This window comes from Staurois parvus, unplaced genomic scaffold (assembly GCF_062004578.1).
Source record: "Staurois parvus isolate SC_StPar_1 unplaced genomic scaffold, SC_StPar_1.0 ptg000527l, whole genome shotgun sequence".
NCBI classification, from domain to species: Eukaryota; Metazoa; Chordata; class Amphibia; order Anura; family Ranidae; genus Staurois; species Staurois parvus.
Window position 1 is genome coordinate 851,072 of NW_028318323.1, and position 24,942 is coordinate 876,013.

Here is a 24,942-nt window from a genome sequence, read left to right on the forward strand (position 1 = left end):
ATAACTGATTATCTGCCTAAGCTGCTTCAAAAAGTGAGTGAGTGGGTGCATGCCTCCAGTACAACATCTGCTGGTTGATTCAGCTGAGAGTGACCAGTGAGGACCAACCGATCATCTGCTGAGCTGAACTGCCTCAACAATGCAAGTAATGTAAACTGGGTGACTAGGGGCTGTCTCAGGAGGTGCAGAATTGTAGATGGAATGTATTCTACATGTTCATCAGTGCTGCTTGTGCTTGATGATAAATGAAAAGCTTGTAATTTATGGCTAGGGGGAGATGTTTGCTCTGCAGCAGTCATGATTGGACAGAACACACAAATATAAAGAGCACTGCCACAGTGCCACTAATTCCCACCATGTGACTTTTATGCCACCATTCCCTCCACTACAACATTTGCCTACTGAGCTGGGAGAAGAACCAGGAGCGAGACCTGGTCATCTCCTTGAGCTGCCTCAAAGTGCGCAAGTGTAAACTGGGTGCTAGGGGGCTGTCTGGGGTGCAGATGGAATGCATTGTGCACCAGTGCTGCCTGACCTATATGATCCCTGATAAGCTTATGACCACCTGACCTCCCCATACCCAATTATTTGTGACTGTCCAGCTGCTTTTGTGGCTGTGGGTGTTAGTTCACTTCTTACATGATGATGTTGTTCTTGCACTAAGAGTAAGATATTGTTACTGACTTGCAAAATCCACCATTGTCAGAGAACCTTGCATGGATTGCAGCTGTTGATTAGCAGTGTAAGGGAAGGGGGAAAAGAGTTTTGAGAACCATTTCATGGACTGCTGCTGATTGCCTTTGTCGGTGGAGGGGGGGGGGGGGGGATTTCAGACTATGATCCCTGTCAGGGTATGACTGTGTCAGATTATGAAAATCTGTAATTTGTTTAAATGGTGGGTAACTGGATTCTCAGCCAGTTATGTCATAAGACTGACTGAGAGGCATGGTTTATACTCACTAAAGGCAGAGTAACATCCTCAAAGTATTGGTCAATTACTCACACCAGTATAATTACCGTGGTGTTAATGTTTACATGTCTATGCCTGGGACTGTATCATTTTTCAGCTTCCTTATTAGACCATTGAAGTTCAAAAGACGAGATTTATGCAATGATCTGTTCATGTGAAATGTATGTAAATGCTACCAATGTGATATGTAACATGGATTTTTTTTCCAGAGTATAATCTTGCAAAATCTAACTTCACTTACAAAATTGATATGTGAAGGGTTCAACAGGAAATCTTCAACAACATAAAGGTCAGACGGGCACCGGCAACTAATCAACTATACCTACTGTATCTAAGAGGAAGATTCACCATGTCTCCATCTCCATTAGTCATTACAAGTGACACCATGTCTCCATCTCCATTAGTCAGTACATGTAAACTTGAATGAATAGAATTTTATGTGCAAAAAATTCAATACTAAATGGTTCTGTATTTTAAACCTTTAAATGTAGTTATCCATTTTTTCCCCAGATTATGAAAATGTAAAATCGACCTGCACTCAAACATGGACATGTTTAAGCAGCAAATAATCTACAACACAAAGATCTAGGAAGACACAAGCAACTCACCAGTACCTGCCCATGACAAGAGAGGGTCTTCAGTCTCTGGCCACCATGAGGAAGGGTCAACAGTCTCTGCTCATGATGAGGAATGGTCTCCAGTCAAGGCACATGATGAGAAGAGTCTCTGGAATCTAGTATGGTGTGCTGTGTTGAGAGACAAATTTAATTCTACCAATTCTTCCAAATTATCCATCAGAGATAAAAGATGTTCCTTTTTAGATAACAATGGTTTGAGAAGCACTGCTGGTTGGAGTATTCAGTGCAGTTGAATTCTGCAGTTTGTTTTGATCTGCAGAAAATTTGGATCTGGTCAGAAGAGACCTAATATGAATTCATTGTATGTTGAAGGACTGAAAAAGTGGAAGATAGCTCCGGAATCTTTCACATTACATAAACAAAATGTATTCACCCCTCTGCCGTGTTGGCATGGGCTAATTTTAAAGAGTGTCAATCTATTGGCAGCATCATTGAATTGCTTCATTTAGGATGTGTTTCTATGGATATTTGGTGTTTTTTTATAGCTTAGATAGGGAGTTAGATTTTAAAAACATGTGTTGCTTTAGAAGCTAGGCCTCTTCTATTCATGTGCAAATTAACCAGCTGGACTAGTTTATGAGTTCAGCACAGGAATTCAGGCTATAAGATATGATGTAACAGGAGATAGGAGGGGGGAAGGACCTTGAACAACCATGTGGTGAGAGACAGACAGATTTGTTTTGAGAGACAAAGAACAGCTGTTCTGGAGACATGGAAGAAGAAACAGTGTGTTGGAGGACTTTGAGAGAAGCAGGAAGCAGTCCTGGATCCTGGAAGATGACCCCATCATAAAGAGAGATCCAAGCTAAGTAACTGTTTTAGCCTATCACAGCTTGTACATGTTGTAGGCATATTTTGCTATGATTTGTGTATCCTGAAGTTTTATGTGCGGCCTTTCTGTTTAGTTTGCTGTGATTTGTGTATACTGAAGTTGTGTGTTCAGCCTTTCTGTTCAGTAAAGCACATTATTACACTACATTGATTATCTGCTTAATTGCTTCTTTGGCTTTTATTGCAAGAATTTTTACTAGACACCAAAGCAAAACAACGTGTGAAACTCAGGTTAAAGAAAGGCGAGAATATATGCTGTGGTTTATTTGCATAACTGAATTTTTTGAAAAGCAAAACTTTGCCTTTAGAAGGCATGATTAGACAGAAATTCTACTGAATGTAAATTTACTGAAACAATTTTATCCATTTCTTCAAAAAATACATACCACCTGGTAATGCAATTTATACATTGACTACATCTCAAAATGTGTTTAATTAGTACTGTGCTGAGGATGTTTTGAGCTGTATAGTTGAAGAAATAAAGGCTGCTTGAATGTATGCAATTATGGCTGATGAAGCTTGAGACTGACCGCAAAGAGCTCCATGCCTTCAGTCTTAGTTATGTTGAGGCATAAAGCAATACAATGTCTGAACATTTCCTTGGTTTCACAGGATTGAGAGAATTGAATTTGCAGTCTATTCAAAACTCTGTAAGAAACTATAGGTTGAAATGCATGTGTGTAACTCAAAGCTATGATAAAGTAGCTGTGATTGGAGCAAGTTCAAACCAAATCTCAGAAATATCATCCATTGGTCATCTATGTGTACTGCTATGCACATGAAATAAACTTAGCATTGTGCTACACCTGCAGGGCTAACAAGGAGGTCACAGCATTTTTTGATAACTTAGAATGTCTTCATACATTTTTTTACAACATCAATTTAAACCATCACAAATTCAATAGTACGCAATCACGCATTTGTTCACAGAAAACAGAGCTTTTACAGCTCTCTTCAACAAGGTGGGCATGCAAGTTCTGTTCAGTCAAGGCTTTATTAACAACTGTACTGCAGTTTGCCAGTGCCTCTCAGAAATTCCTTCATCAACTGCAAGAGGCTTGACAACCAATCTGAGAACGTTGTCCACCATTTTTTTGCATTTGTATGTTCAAGTCCTTACTAGGAACCACAGAGTGTTTCTATAAGCTGTTACAAAAACAGGAGCTTGAAGTGGCCAAAGCCTTGGAATACAAGGAAGCTGTTTGCAATACCCTGCAATCAATGCATGCAAGAGAGAAAACACAAGAGTTGTTTTGAAAAATCTTTAGCGTTATGCAATGTTAACAACATCCATGTACTGAAAGAAGATGCAAGGAAAAAAGCAGAAATGAATGGAGCTCCCAAGTGCCACAAGGGATGTGGTAAATGCCACAGATGACCTAAGAATTAAGCTGCTCTTTCCTTGTTTGGATCAAATGCCTTCTGAACTTGACAACAGATTTTCAAGCATACAGGAGGAGCTAATGAAAGGAATTCAAGCATGCAGTTCCGCAGTTTGATTACTTTCTTTCAGATGACTTGCAGGAATTGGCAAATCATTACAAAATTAGTGTCCACAAAGAGGAAGCACTTGTAGCCTTAGGCTGAAAAATCTTGATAAAGTTACAGAATGAGTCAAGTTTATGCAGACCCTAAATGTTTCCATGTTCACTTAATAATTCTCCAGATTGCATTAACAATACCTGTCATCAGCTGCAGTTGTGAAAGATCTATCATTTGCACTGCGATGACTACACAGTGGCTTTGAATAACAATGGAACAGCCAAAACTAAATCACCTGGCAATTCTTGCAGTTAAAAAAAAACAAAAACTCTGCTGCATCTTTTGTCTGAGGAGGAAATGCTTGATCATTTTGCAAGAGAACACTGGCAGAGACTTTGCTTTATTTACAAGAAGTAACAGTCCTATTACTTTGTTCACTACCCTGTGTACAGTTGCTGATCTTGTGCACTGTTTTCACTGTACAAAAGTCTATACTGAAATGGTTTACGAACATAAAACAGTACAGAAACCTGGAATACTTTACTTAGCTTTTTTTTTCTAGATGGTGAACTCTCTGCTGTAAGACTTCTTGTCTGAAACTGCAGAGATTTGAAATCTTTCAAATTTCTAGACTTTGAATGCAGCAAGGTATAGTGCACAGGGGAGTCTACTCAAAATGGACAGAAGGGATAGAAGAGAACATGTGAATAGTGGAAAAGGTATCTGCAAACATGTTCTGATCACGTATTGTACATGCAGTCAAAAGAACCCATTTTAGTACATTTCGGGTTTATGACAAAATAAGCACTTGAGTGAAAAGTTATGCCAGCTACCTCCAACTGTTTCTCAGGTTACAGTAGCTTGAATGCACTATTCTGTTTGGAGAGGGTATTGCCCACCATTGCCTGTGACTTATAGTTCCTCCTGTATGCTTGACTGTTGTTGCTCAAAGTAAAGTTTCTAACTTGTTACTCTCCAACCCACAGTTTCTTACATTGAGTTATACAAACATGGAGATGTTACCCATAGCAACTGTACTGAAAACAGGTTGGCTGTTTCATTACAAGGCAGGCTTTAAAATGAAGCAGACGACCTGATTGGTTGGCACATTTGACTCTTGACTCTGGTTTTCATAAACTAGTCCTAGGCTGTACTCTTGGTAACTTTGCCCTGCAAGTCATTTTTGAATGACACCTGTTGCTGCCTGGAGAAAAATACCTAGGTTGCTTGTTATTCTACAACGTATACATTCTTACATCGAAATCTCTTGCATATGCCTAACTGTAACTTACAATATCTGGGGCCTAGTTATACAAATGTAGAGCTGTTGCCCATAGCAACTGTATTGTAATTAGGTTGGCTGTTTCATGTCAAGGCAGGTTGTAGAATGAAGCAGAAAACCTGATTGGTTAGTATGGTTGACACTTGACTCTGTCCCAGTCCCAGACTATGCTCTTGTACTTTTGGCCTGCAAGTCATTTTTTAATAAAACTTGTTGTGGCCTGGTTGGACAAAAATACCAAACCTGCTTGTTACTCCCCAACCCATAGATTCTTAAATTGAACACTTGTGGGCGCCTAGCTGTAACTTAATAGAACAAAACCTTGATTGGATGTACTTAAAACTGACTCTAAGGGGGTGACCGTTTATATATTTTTAAAATGCATAGCGATTTGTCCACCGACAGTGCTGGTACATTTGTTATATGTGAATGGGTCAAAATGCAATGTTCTCCAATTTCCTTTTCAGGTTAGACGTTTGTCATATAAAGAAAAAATATTGTGTTTGGGAAAAAATCCATACTATGGCCACTAGATGAAGCTGATGATCTTAGGAAAATACTTACTTCCTATGCTCTTTTAATATTGTAAATTTTTATTAAAGGCCAAAGCCCATTTTTTCAGAACATAGTTACAACAACACTTTAGGTGTAAACGTTGCAATGAAAGAAAACCACCATCAGTATAAAAGACAACAAAAACAGAAGAAATGTGAACATAATTAGACAGCATGGTAATCTGTACAATACAAAGGCACAAAGCGATATAAGCCTGCACATCATTGGGTTACATTATTTGTCAGAGGCACAGAACATAAAGAGGTGTCTGGACTATATAAGGGGGGGGGGGGGGAGAGGGGGCAAGGAAGGAAGTTTACCAAAGGGAGAATGATCCCATAGTTCCTAAATAGAGTGAAAGTGACCTGAGTGTTCACCCACTAGAGCTATAAGATATTCCATTTCCCTGATTTCAGAGATCGCTCTTAACAGATGATTTAGCGTGGGAACATCAACTGATTTCCAGAGTCGTGGTATCACCTGTCTAGCAGCTGTCAGAATACGTATTCTCAACCTCTTAGACTGCTTAGAGATACCCCTAAAGGGTAGCCCAAAAAGATAGTGCAGTGGGTCTAGGGGTATGGTAACATTGAGTACTTGCTCCAAGACCATTTTAACTATAGCCAAATAACCCACAATCTGTGGACAAAACCAAAAGATGTGTGCCAAGGTGCCTACTCCTCCCATGCACCTCCAGCACTTGTCAGACAGATTTGGATTGATCGCATGAAGCACTACAGGGGTCTTGTACCAATGCATCAATATTTTATGTTTTCTATATACACAACACAACGAGAGATCTTAGCAACAGATTCCCAAATCACCTGCCAAAATTTCAAAGAGATTGAGCATTGGAGTTCATCCTCCCATCTCTTCATATAACAGTGAGGATAATCAATAAAAGAACCTTTATTGAGATATAGTTTATATAAAGAGGTGATAAGATGTTGTTGGGAGGGACCTTTAATGGCTATCCTCTCGAAATCTGTGGGGTGATCTAGTGTTAAAGAGGAATTCATGGAATGGAAGAAATGATGGAACTGTAAATAGGTGTATCTGGCTGATACGGGTATTGTGGATTTCCACACCCTAATCTCCTCAAATGACCAAATCCTGCATTAGACTGGATGGATCAGATGAAGGAGTTGAAATATCCCATTAATTGCCCAAGGGCTTGTCTGTGGTTAAGACAGAATATCTGGGAGCTCTGGCTTATATAAAACGTTTAACAATGGAGAGCACACGGACAATAACTGCTGAGATTTCACACAAGTTGACCAAACTTAGAAGGTAAATTTCATAGATTCGAGCAAAGGGGGGGGGGGGGGAGGGAGACAGGGGTAATGTCTGATGAAAAGGGATTAACAATGAACATGTGTGGATCTGATAAATATAGCCTAATTCAATTTCCGTCCATATGTTCTGGGGTTTTTGGGTGAACCATGATAGCGTTTGTCTCAGTTGAGTGGCTAAATAGTATTTGGTAATATCTGGTACCCCTAAGCCTCCATTATTTTTAGATGACAAAAGAACCATTCTTGCTATTCAGGACTTTCTGGCATGCCAAATAAATCTAAGAAATGCTCGTTGTAGAGTTTGCAGTTGAGCTTGTGGGATCGCGATTGGTAGAGTCTCAAAAAGGTAAAGTAGCTTTGGCAAAATTTACATCTTTAACACATTTACTCTACCCAGGAAAGATATCTTATAGGCATCCTTACTTTCTATGCTCTTCAGCTAGATCTAGTGATAATATTCCTGTCCCAATGTCATTTAGTGTGCAAAATGCAGTACCACTTTTCAAACCATTTAGGCAATTTCCTCTAAAGGTCTAATGATGTTTATTCATAAAAAAAAAAATGATTTGACATTCACCAAACAAATGTTCCAGCAGTTTCTCTGGATGAAAATCTGCAACATTTTCTAAAAATGCACTCTTGTTCTAATTTTTTATGTATACTATAGTAGCTGGACTGCTAATGTGTATGACATTGTTGGTTTTAACACAAGTATGTACCTTGTAAGTGTTTTGCATATCTGGACTACTGTAACAAGCACTTGTTCTTTAAGGTTTGCAATTGTGTTAAAAAAAAAAAAACTTTAAAGATCTTTACAAATGTCAATATTCACTATTTATCTTGCAGCTCTCAATCTTTTGTCATAGTTTATCGTATGCTAATATGACCTGTGAAAAAACTTGGATTTGTGTGTTTTGTTTTTTTGTGTGTATTTTGGAAATCCATTATATACAGTGTTGTCCACTAATGTTTTATTGGGTTTCTAAAACTTGGTGACTTTGAAGTCTTTGAACCATTATATAAAGACATTTACAACAGCCGCAATGGGTTTTCTGGCCAGTTTATCCTAACATGTACACTGCACATCTTGGGATGGCTATGGCTACAGGTATAACATCATGTACAGATATTAATACATATATTATTGTGGTTTTTATATAATGGCAGTTGGATTGCATGTAAGAGAAACCTGATTGATACATTACCAGCTGCTGCAGTGCGTGGGATTTTTTTGGGATTTAGACCACTGCCTGTCAGCATATATGTGAAATGTGACACGCTTTTATTCTGCTGTACTCCACTATGTGATGTCCGTTCTGTGAGTTAATAAAGTTCTGGAAGAGTGCAGCTGTTTTCTTCTTTGCAGTTTTCCTAGGTATGGCTGGCAGGCCGAGCTGGCACCTTGCAGAGGACTGAAACAGCCAAGTGGCCTTTTCCATTATCACCTGGAGCGTCATACACACATTGCACATTTAATGCAGACTTCTTGAAGCCTTTTTTCTAATTCACTATTCCAGAGAGTGTTTGCAGGCAGATTACATGTAGAAATAGAATTTAGATCTATTTCCTAAATTTAAAGTCTAAAGAAATGGAACATTTTGAAGAACACCTGTCTAGCCTTTCTCATATAGGCTTTTTTGGAGGGAGATAGAGAAATAAGATTGCACATTCAAATCTAAAATTTGGAAGACTAAACATGGAAAGAGTGACACTTTTGCACAGCTATTTAGTCTGTATGGACAGCCTGAAATGTATGAGCGATGAACATGCATTTAGCATGTTAAAACAAAGAAAAAAGGTTATTTTTCTGTGAGCTTAAGTAGACATTTAGGCCCTGATTTGCTAAGACTTGAGTCTACCAGCAGACTCTGAACATTCAGGCAGACTCAGTTAAATCAATGAAGACCTGTCAGTCTTCTGAGTGGCGTCTAGCAATCTCATTGACGAACGTCTACTTTGCTATTAGTAAATGTGGAATCGCGTCTGGCACATTTTTAGGTGCAATACCGGATATGTTCACTAGATGGCGCACAAGCGCGGGCTTTGTACCATTGGCATTTTCTTGTTAGCATAAGAGAATACTTAGAATGTAACATAAATAGTTCACCTATATTATAATTTTTTTTTTGCTGTTTCTCCAAAATGATCAGACAACTAATGCATTTACTAATGAATGTCAGACATTCTATTTTCAAATATTAAACATTTTCACACTTATATCTCAAATAGTGTGGAGTGTCTAGTTCTAAGTTCCCATTATAATGATATAGCTTCCTTCTCTTTAATCATGTAACTATTCAATGTTAAAGTCAAGTGCAGCGCTATAAATGCATGTGGTCAATAATGAACGTATGTAAAAACCAAAAAGTGCAAATAATTGCAATAATGATGTAAAAAGGTAAATGGTGCTAAAATAAGTTCATATAATCATTCCTGAATAATGGAATGTCCTTGGTGTGAGAGTACCAACACAGGGAGTGCCTATGAATGGCACGTGTGGTTTCTCAGACAGTAGTGCATGAACTTGTGAAAGATAAACCACACTTGGGACTGGTCTAAACTCACCAGAACAAAAGTATTAATGTGCATGGGTTATACACATCACACATCTAGGGGTGCAGCGGTATGCTGGCAGCTATGGGTTAGTCATCCAGCTCCAGCCATCCAGGCTGGGTGCCCAAATGGTCCTGGGGAGGAATTAGCTCAGCCACAGGAGCCAGAAAGGTGCTTAATAGTGTAGTACAGTGTCACAAGGGTGGATGACCTTTCACGAGTTCATGCACTACTGTTCGTGGTTATATTTATCTTGTGTAATACCATTTTAGTAGTCTATATAATTTTACCAGCGCTCACTTTATCATTTTTAAACAATGTAACTATTCTACATTGTAGCTCAAACTGTGTCTCCCACAGTGGCTTAGTGGTTAGAGCTCAGAACTTACAGCACTTGGGTCATGGGTTCTAATCCCAGTCATGGCTGCATCCCAGTTTGCATGCATTCCCTGTATGGATGTGTTTCTGCCAACACTCAAAAGATATGCTGTTAGGTTCATTGGACGTAGTACATGGCTAAGTTTCTGCCCTTAGATTATAAGCTCCTTGACATTTATGAACATTAAAAAAATGGAGATCAATTTTCTGGGTTGTATCAGTGCCAGGAATATTGATCAATCAATTATGATTTTGCCTAATGACTAGAAAGTGGATGAATGTTACCTGCATCCTGTTCTTCTGACAATTTGGAAATGTGCAAGTTTCATGCTGTGTATATTTCATTGTAACTTTTTTATCTTCTTTTAAATCTGTCTCCTTATACAACTTGACCCCTCCCCCACCCCATCATCACCTGTCCCATATGCAAATCTATGGATCACCGCCCCACTCTTTTTAACTGTCTATTTACTGATCAAGTGAATGTGTCTCATTTTCTATCAGCTACAGCTCAGATCTCACATTATTATACGATTGCTGATGGTATATCACCACTAGTCTGATTGAATTCACAATTCCTGGTCAGTTCCGTTCCCTTACCTCTCATTAGGGCCAGTTCACACTACATGTGTTTCAGTTGCTTTTTCAGCATCACAAACGCACAGAAAGAAGGTTATATGGTTGTCAATGTGATAGTTCACATCAGCACTTGCATTTTCAGTGCATTGCAGGTGCTGTAAACAAAGTTGACCACGCTGCATTGTTTCTGCACAGAACTGTACTGGAACACGTTGAAACGTCCTTGAATGTACTAAAACGCACACGTCCCTTATTAAATTGAATAAAAAGAAAGTAGAAAAAACTAACTGGAAGGGATACAAAAATGCAATGCAACGTGTCCAAAACGCATCCAAAATGTACTGGAACACACTAAACATGCATGCCAAAAGGGTATGAAAAAAAAACGCATCAGGAACACATCTAGACTGTTTCTATATTGTGAACTGGCCCTTAGGACTTGTTCACACCATTTGTAGTGCAGAAACGCATGCAAGAACACACATTTTCCAGCACAGCAAAGAAATGCAATGCCCTCTGTAGATGTGCGTAGGTACCATGCTGAAAATGTAATTGCATTTGCATGTAATTGCATGTAATGTCTATTAAAAACAGACCCATTCACAGCCACAAAAACACATGGCACCACACTACTGTGGGGTTAGGTGCAACATACTTTGAAAATAATATGCCTGCAGTATTTTGGCATGTTTCCACACGTTAGGCAGCCCATTGAATTTAATGGGCTGAGGAAAAAAAAAACACAAAATGCCCCATTCATCAGGGCCCCTGGCCTGTACAGCATGAATGAGTGGGTTGTTCATGTGGCTGGAGCCACCTGTTACACTATGGGGACACAGCAGCTGTATGAACACAGTTTTTAATCTGACAGGTGTGAAGGCATGGGGAAGTGGCCCTGAATGCTCACTGTCTGTGTTCAGGGCTGTACACGTGCACCCACATGCTTGTCAAATTATGACCTGCAGCATTTCCATTGTGTAACATAGGATGCCTGCAAACAGCGATAGCCACAAAAACAAACCACTGATTCCCACTCTACAGGCCACAGCACCCATGAGCCCCAATACCTCAATTACACACAGCTTTATGAACTCAGTACAGTTTTATCATTTAGATTTCACAGGAATATGGTTGGTTGGAATATGGTTGTCCATTAATGTTTTTAGTGTATTTTTACAATATAATTTGGATATTTTCTCTGGCAGTCGGGGGCTGTCAGGTATGCTGTACGGGGGGCGCCATGATATCTAACAGTGACCCTGGGTCTATGCTTGCGTCTGTTCCACCTGTATAGTTAGGAAGAAAAATAACTTCTATGGAATACCTTGAACCTCTGCGATGTACCTCAATGGATCTAGGAATTGGACAGGTTTTCAACTGAAAAATACATTAATAATGTTTCCCCTGCAAATGAGGATCAGCTCCTTGGTGGAGAACAGCGATCTCGCCATGTCCAGATGTGGTCTGGAGTTCCACAAAACAACAATTCACAAAGCTAAAAAATAGAATTGCAAATTACCACTAAACTCTCCTAACTACACTCCCATCCATTAACACTCCCCACTACCACTTCTGGGTGTGTGCAAACATCCTTCCGCAAACGTCATAACATATTTCCGGTATGACAGCTCCTCTAGCACCTCCTCCAACAGCCATCTTGGCATTTATTTGTGCACCATAGCAATTACCCATGCGGCTCCATTGTGTATATGACATTCACAAATATGTCTGCAGTTCTATTGTGGATTTGGCAATGGTAAATGTAGGTTTGCAGCTCTATATGACATTGGCGAGTATATATTTGGCGGTAAAGGCCCAAAGTCAACATAAATTGGGGGCCTAATGTATCACTGTTAAAAGGATTATAGAAAAAGAATAGCTAGCTGCACATTGAACATGACCTATTCATTGGTACATAACATGGTCTTGTGGTGCAATAGGTGGCTTTTGGTTTGTTAGTTTGGACATACCTGCATAAGTGCACTCAGGAAGATTTGGGCATATTATATAGCTAGCAAAAATAAGTGTTAGGGGTGCTAGTACATTCAACTAACACATGAAATAATCCCCCAAAAATACATAGTCCAAATGTTTATTCATCAAATACACATTCCACATTTATTTGGACAGCAACAAGTAGGTACATTCAATTTCTTGGTAAAAAAAAAAAACACAGGTTTGATGTTGCTAAAATAGAACGGTCCTGCTCATAAGAGCTTACAATCTGAAAGACTTCTATTGAACTGTGCTTTCACAGGTTACAGCAGGAAACAAACAGTTAATATAAATTACGTAGTAGGCTTATCTATCCACAAAACAAGCTGCAGATCAAAATATCAATATAAAAATACATACCTGCCAAATTAAAACACCTCCCACCTCTCCAAATCCCCCACACATACATTTCTCATCAGGTTTGTCTGAAAACTGCATTTCAGTCTAAATAAAGCAAACTTGGAAGAGCAGAGCAATTGACATGTGTTAGGATTACAATACAAAGATAATAAACACACAAAAACACCTTAGAAAGAAAAAAATGCAAAACATTTACAGCCCACATCAAAACACAACATGCGTGTGGCCTGGGGCAATTCAACACAATATCTCTTCCTCTCCTAACCACCACAGACAAGAAAATAATGTGGCCTGTACAAGGCAAAAACAGCCACTACTGCATCTCTTTATATAAGGTAGTCCACACCCACCACTGTCATTCATTTGGTCAGAGAAAGTATTTGCACCTGATGAATCATCTTCCCACCTGCGTTAACCCTTGGTATATAGGCCACACAAATCAGAGTCAGAAAGAAAACCACAGTCAAGTGTACCTGTGCAGCATACAAGAGAACATTGAACAGGGATGTTTTCCCATAGGGGAACCCTATTGGCAATATTTCTTGGCACTATGGGCACAATTCACTCCAGATTATCGCATGAGTTAAGGCAGTCACATGACCACATCTCGCATGCAATACTGAAAATGTCAATTCACTTTTGCTAGTATGCGTCATTTCCCATAAATCGGAAAAACACTCAGGAAATCAAACATAAAAAGGCCTTACATCCCAGTCACATCTAAGTGAAGATGCTGATTTCCTTGTGATTTGCAAGACATCTGACACAGATATCAATGCAAATCGCCACAAAAGTAGTACATGTAATACTTTAGAAATCAGTGTAGGAAACGCACCCATGTGACCGCACTAATAGCAGACAATAGGGTGCGACTTGGCATATGATTTGCAACTCGCATGTCATGCAAATCACATGCCAAGTCACACTCAATGTGACCGCTATTGGAGCGTTCATATTGGTGTGCTTCAAACTTGGTTGGAGCCGCAACAATTTCTAAAGTAATGAATACACTACTTTTCATGCGATTTGCAGAGAGATCTGTGTCAGATGTGTTGCAGATCGTACTTTAAATCAGCATGTCCCCCGACTTTGAAATCATGTGATTTCACTGTAAGTCCCATGATGTGACCGTAGTGTGAGTCGCACCACTTCAAAATCCGCTTTGATGTGACTGTGGTGTTAGCCCCCAGTCACATCGGGTGCAATTGGCATGCGATTTGCAAGTCGCAGGGCATGCAAATCGAATGCCAAGTCGCATCCAGAGTGCACGATTTCAGATGCGATTTGGGAATTGAAATTGTACCTGATATCGGATGTAATGAATGTGGATGTGAGTGTCTTAACGTAAGCGATTTGCTGCAGCACAATTTCAAAAGTAGTTCTTGTCTAACTTTTTCAGCATTTTGTAGCAATTTCACAATAGAAATCGCAATGCAAAACACAATTGAAAATGCAATAAATCTACAGAAAATACGGTGAAAAAAAAGCAAAATTTAAATCGCATCTAGTGTGAACCAAGCAGGCAATTCAACAAAGGAAATAAATCTTTGAAGGCATGCGGTATCTGCATGCTCGAATAAGGATCTGTTGTGGATTTGGGGGGGGACTCCATACCATTATTTTTTTTTTAAATCCTTTTCTCTCACTCTTCTCTCGCTCACTCTTCTCTTGGTTTGACAAACCTTTCCCAAAAGGGGGTGGAGTGCAAATCAGCATTATCAAATCAATCATTAGTCCAGGCCCTTATCTCATCCCATCGTTTGAGATTCACATAAGGTGCAACTTTAAAGGTGTTTGAACAGACAAGGCCTCATGCTAATTCACATTCTAGGGATCATTTAGATAGAAAGCAAAGATGCTGCCACCAGCACATGTATGTTAGGGTAGCCACACGGAGATCATGCAAATTCATTGCCGTGGTTGGGATTCAAACCAACAACCCTAGCATTGTGAGACAGCAGTGCTAACCACTAATCCACAGAGCTGTTGACTACTAATCCTGCCTGTATTTCTGTGGTGTGAATCAACCCTAAGTCCCTGGGCAAGGTCAGTGTAACTAGCCAGATATCTCCAATGTGACACAAATGTTGTGCTATGTTACCAATTCATATGTATGTTGGTTCTATGTATCCCAATACAAAGGATTACAATACTAATACAGGCTCAATGTACCAACGCCTCGGGGAACGGAATTTTCAGTTTACGAATGAAAATCCATTAAAAATAAAGCCTCGGTTTACACAATTGTTAATAATTTTTTTTCGCAATACAAAGTGTATGTCGGCGCTGATTTTCAAATGCAAATGCCAGCCTTTTTTTTTTCTTTACTATAGTTCACAAGGTTAGAAGTCACTTTCCCCAAAGTTACAGAAAACTTTGTATCTTTTAATAAACTCAAGGTAAACATTGTTTCCTTTAGGGATATAAATTCCAAGAAAACTTTCTCTTTTAGCTGGGGGAAGTGACAGGTGAATTTCTGAGCTATAGTGAAGGAAAAAAAAGGGAGAATTACATTTAAAAACCAGCACCATAATAAATAAAAAACGGCATGGGGTCCCCCCTCCCAACCATACCAAGCCCTTCGGGTCTGGTGTGTATCTTAAGGGGTAACTCCACACCAAAATGTAAAAAAAAAAACGGCGTGGGGTCCCATCCACACCAAGCCCTTCGGGTCTGGCTGAAATTAAAAAAAAAACTGAATGTGGTCCCCCCCAAAATCCATACCAGATCCTTATCCGAGCATGCAGCCTGGCAGGTCAGGAAAAGGGGGGGGGATGAGCGAGCGCCCCCCCCCCTGAACCATACCAGGCCACATGCCCTCAACATGGGGGGGTGCTTTTGGGCAGGGGGGCTCCCCCCCAAAAGCACCTTGTCCCCATGTTGATGGGGACAAGGGCTTCTTTCGTTAGTGAGATAATTGGTTGGCCGTTTTTCAGGATTTTGGCACATTTTGTTTATCGGTAAATTTTGAAAAAAATCGGCCGATTTTGCCGATCGGCCAATCCTGAAAACTGGCCAACCAATTAACCCACTAATGGCCTGAAAATTGGCCGGGTTTTTTTTGAGCCAAAAAATCGGCCGATTTTAGTCCCATCTAAAGCAGGCCATAGATGGTTCTATAATCGGCCGATTTTTGCACTGTTAATGGGTTAATTGGTTGGCTCTTTTTCTGGATTTTGTCAGATTTTTTTGATCGGTAAAGTTGGAAAAAAATCGGCCGATTTGCTGATCGGCCGATTTTCACAGCAATGATCTTTACCGATAAAAAAATCTGCGCATGAGCCACGACCTGCAAGAAAAAGAAGGAAAAAAATAAAAAGAAGAAGAAAAAGAAGAGGAAGAAGAGAAAGAAGAGGAAGAGAAAGAAGAAGAGAAAGATGAAGAAGAGGAAGAGGAAGAAGAAGAGGAAGAGGAAGAAGAAGAGGAGAAAGAAGCAGAAGAGGAGAAAGAAGAAGAAGAAGAGAAAGAAGAGAAAGAGGAGGAAGGAGAAGAGAAGAGAAAGAAGAGAAAGAGGAGGAAGAAGAAGTGAAAGAAGAGAAAGAGGAGGAAGAAGAAGAGGAAGAAGAGAAAAAAGAAGAAGAAGAGAAAGAAGAAGAGAGAAAAAGAAGAGGAAAAAGAAGAGAAAGAAGAAGAAGAGAAAGAAAAAGAAGAGGAAGAAGAGGAAGAAGAAGAGGAAAAAGAAGAGGAGAAAGAAGAGAAGAAGAAGAGAAAGAAGGGAAAGAGGAGAAAGAAGAAGAAGAGAAAGAGGAGAAAGAAGAAGAAGAGAAAGAAGGGAAAGAAGAGGAAGAGAAAGAAGAAGGGAAAGAAGAAGAAGAAGAGGAGGAGAAGTAGAAGAAGAGGAGAAGAGGAGAAAAAAGAGGAGAAAGAAGAGAAGTAGAAGAAGAGAAAGAAGAAGAAGAGGAGAAAGAAGAAGAAGAGAAAGAGGAAGAAGAAGAAGAAGAAGAGGAAAAAGAAGTCCAGTCCCCTATTATATTTGACATTAAAAAGTATTGTGGTTGCAACAATGTATCTATTTGTATCTGAAAAAACCATCTGTATCCGAAATGGATACAAATAGATACAATGTTGCAACCACAATACTTTTTAATGTCAAATATAATAGCGGGGCTCTCTGCAGGGACAGAAGTAATTAAATGCCAGCCGTAGATGGGAAGAAAATCGGACGATTTTTTTTTTACTGTTGGTGGTAACGTCGGCCTATTGAACGACCGATTTTTTTTTTCTCCCCGTCTATGGCCTGCATAAATCTGGATAAAAATCGGCCGATTTTGCAGATCGGCCGATTTTCGTGGCAATGATCGTCAAATCGGCGGATCTTTTTAGCGATAAAAAATCTGCGCATGAGCCGTGACCTGCAAGAAAAAGAATAAGAAGAAAATGAAAAAGAAGAATAAGAAAAAGAATAAGAAAAAGCAGAAAAAGAAAAATGCAGGCCATAAACTGGCTGTTTTAAAAAAAAAAAAAATTGGTTGTTCAATCGGCCGACCTTACCACCAACGGTAAAAAAAATCGGCCGATTTTCGCCCTGTCTACGGCCTGCAAATATAATAGCGAAGAAATTACTTATGTCCCTGCAGAGAGCTGCGCTATTATATTTGACATTAAAAAGTATAGAGGTTGCAACATTGTATCTATTTGTATCCAAATAAAAACATCTATATCCAAAATGGATAAAAAATAGATACAATGTTGCAACCTCTCTACTTTTTAATGTCAAATATAATAGCGGAGCTCTCTGCAGGGACAGAAGTAATGTTTCAGCTGTCAGCGGGGTTCACCACTGACAGCTGAATTTTAAATAATTTCCGTCAATTAAATAAATAATTAAAAAAACAGCGTGGGGTTCCCCCTCCCATCCATACCAAGCCCTTCGGGTCTGGCATGGATATTAAGGGATAACTCCACGCCAAAATAAAAAAAAAAACAGCGTGGGGTTCCCCTTAAAATCCATACCAGACCCTTATCCGAGCATGCAGCCCAGCAGGTCAGGAAAGGGGGCCCCCCCGAGCCATACCAGGCCACATGCCCTCAACATGGGGGGTGCTTGGGGGGCCTCTTCCCCACAACCCTGGCTGTGGTCGTGGGGGTCTGCGGGCAGGGGGCTTATCAGAATCTGGAAGCCCCTTTAACAAGGGGGCCCCCAGATTCTGACGTGAATGAGTATGCGGTACATGGTCCCGCTACTCATTCACAAAAAAACAAAGTGTTGTGTAAAAAAAACACAGTACAGGGTCTTTGACAAGTTCTTTAATAAAACAATGTCCCCCGAAGTAGATCCAACATCAATCATGGCGGCGGCGATCAGAAAAAAGAGAAAAAAAAAAGGTCTGGTCCCGTCGGAGGCTTGCAGCCTTATGAAGAAAGTCTCGCTGACAGCTCTTAAATAGGTTAGGGGCGGGGCCAGCCAGGGACATCCTCCCAGTGACCCCGCCCCATGTGACATCATTGATGTCACATGGGGCGGGGTCACTCGGAGGATGTCCCCGGCTCGCCCTGCCCCTTACCTATTTAAGAACTGTCACCCTGTCTCTCCACTGAGGCTAACTAGCTTTATGCAGGAGACAGTCTGACAGCTCTTATATAGGTAAGGGGTGGGGCCAGCTGGGGACAGCAAGCATGTGACATGGGGCGGGGTCACTCGGATGATGTCCCCGGCTGGCCTTACCTATATAAGAACTGTCAGAGAGCGACTCACTGCATAAGGCAGCTAGCCTCTGTCTAGAGAGGAGCTATTTTTTTTTCTTTTTTCGGCAAGGTGGACAAGGTGCTTTTTGGGGGTAGCCCCCCTGCCCCAAAGCACCCCCCGATGTTGAGGGCATGTGGCCTGGTATGGTTCAGGAGGGGGGGGGCTCGCTCGTCCCCCCCCTTTCCTGACCTGCCAGGCTGCATGCTCGGATAAGGGTCTGGTATGGATATTGGGGGGGACTCCACGCTGTTTTTTTTTTTTAATTTTGGCATGAAGTTTCCCCTTAATATCCATACCAGACCTGAAGGGCTTGGTACGGATGAGAGGGGGGACCCACGCTGTTTTTTTTTTTTTTTATTGCAGACCTTTATTTTTACATTCAGCTGTCAAAATAAATATTATCTAGACCTTCGAAATAAGTAAAATCATTACAAAAATAATTAGAAACAAGAAAGAAAGAAATAAGAAACAAAAATAGAATCACTAGAACTAAGGAAATCAAATTAGAATACATAAAGATATGCCTAGTGCTGTTTGTTAAACACAGTAGACGCAACCGAGTGCCGGCTGTCAGAGGACTCCACACTGAGATTTACTATTGAACAGTGTCTAAAAAGCAACCGCCCACAGAGGACGTCTAAAATGTGTTCTGCGCAGAAATAGTAGAAACTATTTTGTTGTAGAATTGGAGCTGATTGGTGCTTGGTCCATAGATGTTGACCAGGGTGTACAGAATTCCATTAATTTTGCATATCAGGATATGGTAGCGTCCTTGAGGATCTGCGATTTCTGAAATGAAGTGGTATTGAAGAGAGTCTCTAATGGCTGTGATGACACCGTTCTTCTTTTTGGGGCTGGTTGCTATATAGATTGAAGAAAAATGGTGTAAGTGAAATTTGGGGATTTTGCTGGTGGCAAAGTGGGATTCTTGAAGGAATAGGACATCAGCCTGCAACAAGCGAGCTTCTTTTTGTAGTATAGATCTTTTGAATGGTGAGTTGAGGCCATGGACATTTGAGGATGATATTTTAATCATAGTCTTTGAAGTAGGCGAGTTGTACGAAGTAGCAGAGGTATTTCATGTTGTTTTGGAAAAGTTTCCACAAAGAAGAGATGATGTGGTAGATGTGGTCGCTGGTTTGATGAGGATGTTTCATCTTGTAGGTCGTTATTTTGAATGAGGAGGGGTTGTGTCAATCGACTGGTGTAGGCAAAAGGGTAAAGGGGTAAAAAAAACTTGTTGAAAACACAAGTGGTATTTGTAGCACTTATTGCTACTATGTAACGGGGGGATTTGAACATACATGACCTACGTAGTAAGTCATGTTGATGAATAATTAGGCGTTCGAGGGTGAACATAATGGGACCGTCTGCTAGCCATTAGTAGTTGATATATTCCCAGCTTGTTGGGTGGTTGCTGGTGGTGGTGATCTTAGGATCCGGACCATTCTGCTTCCATGTGTTGCGTATAGTTTGTGGTGGGTTGGTGGGAGTCCGCTGGTAGGATCTTCCAAACTTTAAAGAGGTTGATGCCTGCTTCAAGAGATTTAATTGTAAAGAGCCTTCCTTGCTGTTTAACAATGAGCTTTGTTGGGGAAACCCCATTGGTAGCCGATTCCGTGATTCTGCAGCACTTTTGTTATGGTAACAAGCTTCTTGCGGTTGAGAAGAGTGGCTTTAGATAGGTCTGCAAATAATTTTATATTCGCTTGGTCTGGCGGTAGTGATGCAGTGTTTCTCGCAGCTATCATAATTTTTTCTTTTACGTGGTAAAAGTGGATGCGTGCCAGGATGTCCCTAGGGACTGCGGCCGGTAGGAACGACGGTTTTGGTAATCTGTGCGCACGATCTATAGCGAGTTCTACATCTGATAGGGAAGGAATGAGGTTTTTCATGTATTGGTGTAAAAATGGTACTATGGCGTCTGAATTGATGTTTTCTGGAATTCTGCGGAATTTCATGTTGTTCCGCCTAGAGCGGTCTTCAAGATCCGCTAGTTTGAGATTAATCTGTTCTATGTCGGTGTACTGGTCCGTGTATGCGTCTATTAGATTGTTATGAGCTGCGAACATTTCCCCCATTTTGTTTTCAATATGGCGGATACGGTGGTCCTGTTGTTGTACCGCTGTTGAAATTTGCGATAGTGTCGTCGTCAGGTCATCATGTAAGGTTTGTCGCAGTGAGAGAAGCATACTTTTCATAGACAGTTCAGTGATAGGTTGGTCTGAAGCAGGAAAATTTTCTATTAAGGATGGAGCAGAAATAGCAGAGTTGAGTGTAGAATAGGAAGGCTGAGTAACAGGAGGATTTTCTATGTCCAGCCTAGGTCTGGACTTAGCAGGGCTACTTGTGGTGGGAGACAGGGGCGGAGAGGACTCACCAGGGTCTCCAGAGTATAATGCAGCTTTGAGCCTGGGCTCTGTGGTGTGTTCCTGTCTCCCTTCCATCTGTGAGGCTTCTGTCTGAGAGGAGGAGCCGGCGCCATCTTGGTTGCAGGGGCTGAGAGCTGGGAAAAAGCTCGTCAGCTTCCCCTGGTTCCCTGGTGATCTGCAGCATCAGGGCATATTCCCTGGGGATCCAGTGGAGACCTGCGTCCCCTTATAAGTGTGGGGAGAGGTCCGTGCAGCCGCTGGGATCGGTGAGTGCCGGGTTATGGCTGGCGGGGATGCGGAGCTCTCTTCACGGAGCTGTCATCCATGAGCCGGCCGCGCATGCGCCCTCTCAACTTCAAGTTTCTCAAGTTTCTCAACTTTAAACAAAATGGATTTTAGGGATGGGCACCCTTTTTTCAGCAGGACATAATGTGGACATTGACATTAACTGCTTCATTGACAATAGTTAAGAATAAGCAGGTCCATTTTTTACATTCATTTTATCTATATTGATTTTTATCCACAGATTATAATAACTATTTAAGTTCTTTTACATGCCCAGATATTTATTTTTATATTTATAGACATAATAGACGAATACTAACAGATCTCGTTTATTCTATTCTAGATCCATTTCTGCGTTTAGTGCCACAACAAAGCATTTAACTTCCTCTGATGTACACACATATCTTACATATGGATATTTAATCCGCACTTTATTATTGCACAGATGCACTTTTCATAGCTATCTGATTCTATATTTTGTATTTTGGGATTTTATATATTATTCTGTTTACATACTACTTCTATCTTTCATATATTGGTAGATACCTTTATCCCAGGCATTGGTACATGCTCTATAGGTTTTTAGTTATTTATACACAGTCCATTGGTAACTTGTTTTATACGATCTGAATTTTTTGTATACATTATTATTTTTTATTCAGATTGTTTTTGGAGGATCTTATTGTCAAACCTCTAATGGGGTTCTTTATATATTGGGTTAATTTGAGAATTCTATGAACCCTCTTTTACCTTTAGTCTCATCTTAGCATATATACTTACCTTTTTTACCTTTTTCACTTATATCATTTTATACTACCCTCTTATGTTTTTAAACGTATTCCCTTATGTTTTTATTTGTATTTCCTTGTGGATTGTATACTATATATTGGGTTATATTTTATAATGGATTGAAATTAGCAGCCACATTGACCATCCTACAGATTTTTTATAAATAGTTATATATCAACATCTTTTAAAGTATTAGCACTGACTTGCTGAAATTCTTAGTCTCCATTTCGGCAAATTATTTACATATTTCTTCAATTTGGACGATAATTTATTTAAATAATAATGCCGCGCATGCGCACGCGCATTTACTGAATTCAGCAATGTAATTATCCCCCATATGTCAGTAGTCCAATAAATAGTTTTTTTATTATCATTATCACCTAATATATATCCTAGATTGATCTGCATAAGTTGCAGTCTCCATCGCTCCTAGCTATATTGTTCCCCATGAATTGCAGTGTGGTTGCTGTGTAATCCATAGTAATATGGCGCCCGCGCATGCGTGCGCACATTTGGATCTTCGGCAAAATGGCGCACGCTAAATGCGCATGCGCCATTCAGTCTATATAAGGATTTCACTTGACGTCCGGCAGTATTGGCATACCCCTTCTGAAGAAGTGCATGGCATGAAACACGTTAAGGAGAAGCCATACGCCGTGACGTCACGCCACCGGAGCCTCGTGATGGTCCGGCAGCCATCTTGTTTCTTGGAGTGTCAGTGTACTACAATACAACTGAGAATCGTATATTTTTTTAACCTGCATTTCCACGTGGATGGCTGCATATTTATATAATAAATTCTGCAATACTTGAAATTACTACACTATGGGCTACTTCTTTTTTGGCTCCATATCGAGCAAAATAATTTACAGAGCCCAGTGTGGAGGACAGCTGCAGGGCTGCTCAGGATCCAGAGGAGGGAGATTCCTTTCTAGGCTGCATCATCCATTCCACCTTAAAGGGGACTTCTGACTGAACATACCTTACACATACAGTCATGGCCGAAATTGTTGGCACCCTTGATATTTTTCCTGAAAATCAAGTATTTCACACAAAAAAGGTATTGCATTAACACATGTTTTGCTATACACATGTTTATTCCCTTTGTATGTATTGGAACAAATATAAAACAGAGGCAGAAAAGCAAATATGACATAATGTCACACAAAACCCCAAAAATGGGCTGGACAAAAGTATTGGCACCCTTAACTTAATATTTGGTTGCACACCCTTTGGAAAACATAACTGAAATCAGTCGCTTCCTATAACCATCAATAAGCTTCTGACACCTCTCACCCGGAATTTTGGACCACTCTTCCTTTGCAAACAGCTCCAGGTCTCTCTTATTGGAAGGACACCTTTTCCCAACAGCAATTTTAAGATCTCTCCACAGGTGTTCAATGGGATTTAGATCTGGGCTCATTGCTGGCCACTTCAGAACTCTCCAGCGCTTCTTTGCCATCCATTTCTGAGTGCTTTTTGACGTATGTTTGGGGTCATTGTCCTGCTGGAAGACCCAGGATCTTGGACGCAAACCCAGCTTTCTGACACTGGGCCCTACAGTGCGACCCAAAATCCTTTGGTAATCCTCAGATTTCATGATGCCTTGCACACAGTCAAGGCACCCAGTGCCAGAGGCAGCAAAACAACCCCAAAACATCATTGAACCTCCACCATATTTTACCGTAGGTACTGTGTTTTGTTCTTTGTAGGCCTCATTCCGTTTTCGGTAAACAGTAGAATGATGTGCTTTACCGAAAAGCTCTATCTTGGTCTCATCTGTCCACAAGACGTTTTCCCAGAATGCTTTTGGCTTACTCAAGTACATTTTGGCAAACTGTAGTCTTGCTTTTTTATGTCTCTGTGTCAGCAGTGGGGTCCTCCTGGGTCTCCTGCCATAGCGTTTCATTTCATTTAAATGTCGACGGATAGTTCGCGCTGACACTGATGCTCCCTGAGCCTGCAGGACAGCTTGAATGTCTTTGGAACATGTTTGGGGCTGCTTATCCACCATCCGGACTATTCTGCGTTGCAATCTTTCATCAATTTTCCTCATCCGTCCACGACCAGGGAGATTAGCTACAGTGCCATGGGTTGCAAACTTCTTGATAATGTTGCGCACTGTGGACAAAGGCAAATCTAGTTCTCTGGAGATGGACTTGTAACCTTGAGATTGTTGATATTTTGCCACAATTTTGGTTCTCAGGTCCTCAGACAGTTCTCGTCTCCTCTTTCTGTTGTCCATGCTTAGTGTGGCACAGACAGACACACAATGCAAAGGTTAAGTGAACGTCTCTCCTTTTTATCTGCTTTCAGGTGTGATTTCTATATTGCCCACACCTGTTACTTGCCCCAGGTGAGTTTACAGGAGCATCACATGCTTGTAACATTCTTATTTATCCGCAGTTGTGAAAGGGTGCCAATACTTTTGTCCAGCCCATTTTTGGAGGTTTGTGTGACATTATGTCGAATTTGCTTTCTTTCCTCCCTTTTTTTGTTTTGTCCCAATACACACAAAGGGAATAAACATGTGTATAGCAAAACATGTGTTAATGCAATACGTTTCGTGAGAAATACATGATTTCCTGGAGAAATATCAAGGGTGCCAACAATTTCGGCCATGACTGTATATGCGTATTTAAAATGAGCATCTGGTGAGTGCATAATTTTACTATACCCCTGGCACATCACCGAATATTTCATCAGCACATCGAATATGATTCATGATCACTTGAATGTAGATCTTCACTCAATGTCACAGATTTATGGACATTTATTTATTTGTTCACTTCCACAAGGACTATTAAGTTTATTTATTACTGTAGCATTTTGATGATATTTTTTCACTTATTATGAATTTTATCTTAGCACATTTTACATGTGACCACTTGG

At 40.4% G+C, this 24,942-nt stretch overlaps 1 protein-coding gene across 3 annotated transcripts in view; it reads left to right on the plus strand.

Moving 5' to 3' along the window:
* The window catches only part of COL15A1 (collagen type XV alpha 1 chain), a 1,471,644-nt gene that overhangs the window by 626,966 nt on the left and 819,736 nt on the right, over positions 1 to 24,942 (plus strand). The gene's annotated exons all lie outside the window — the stretch shown is intronic.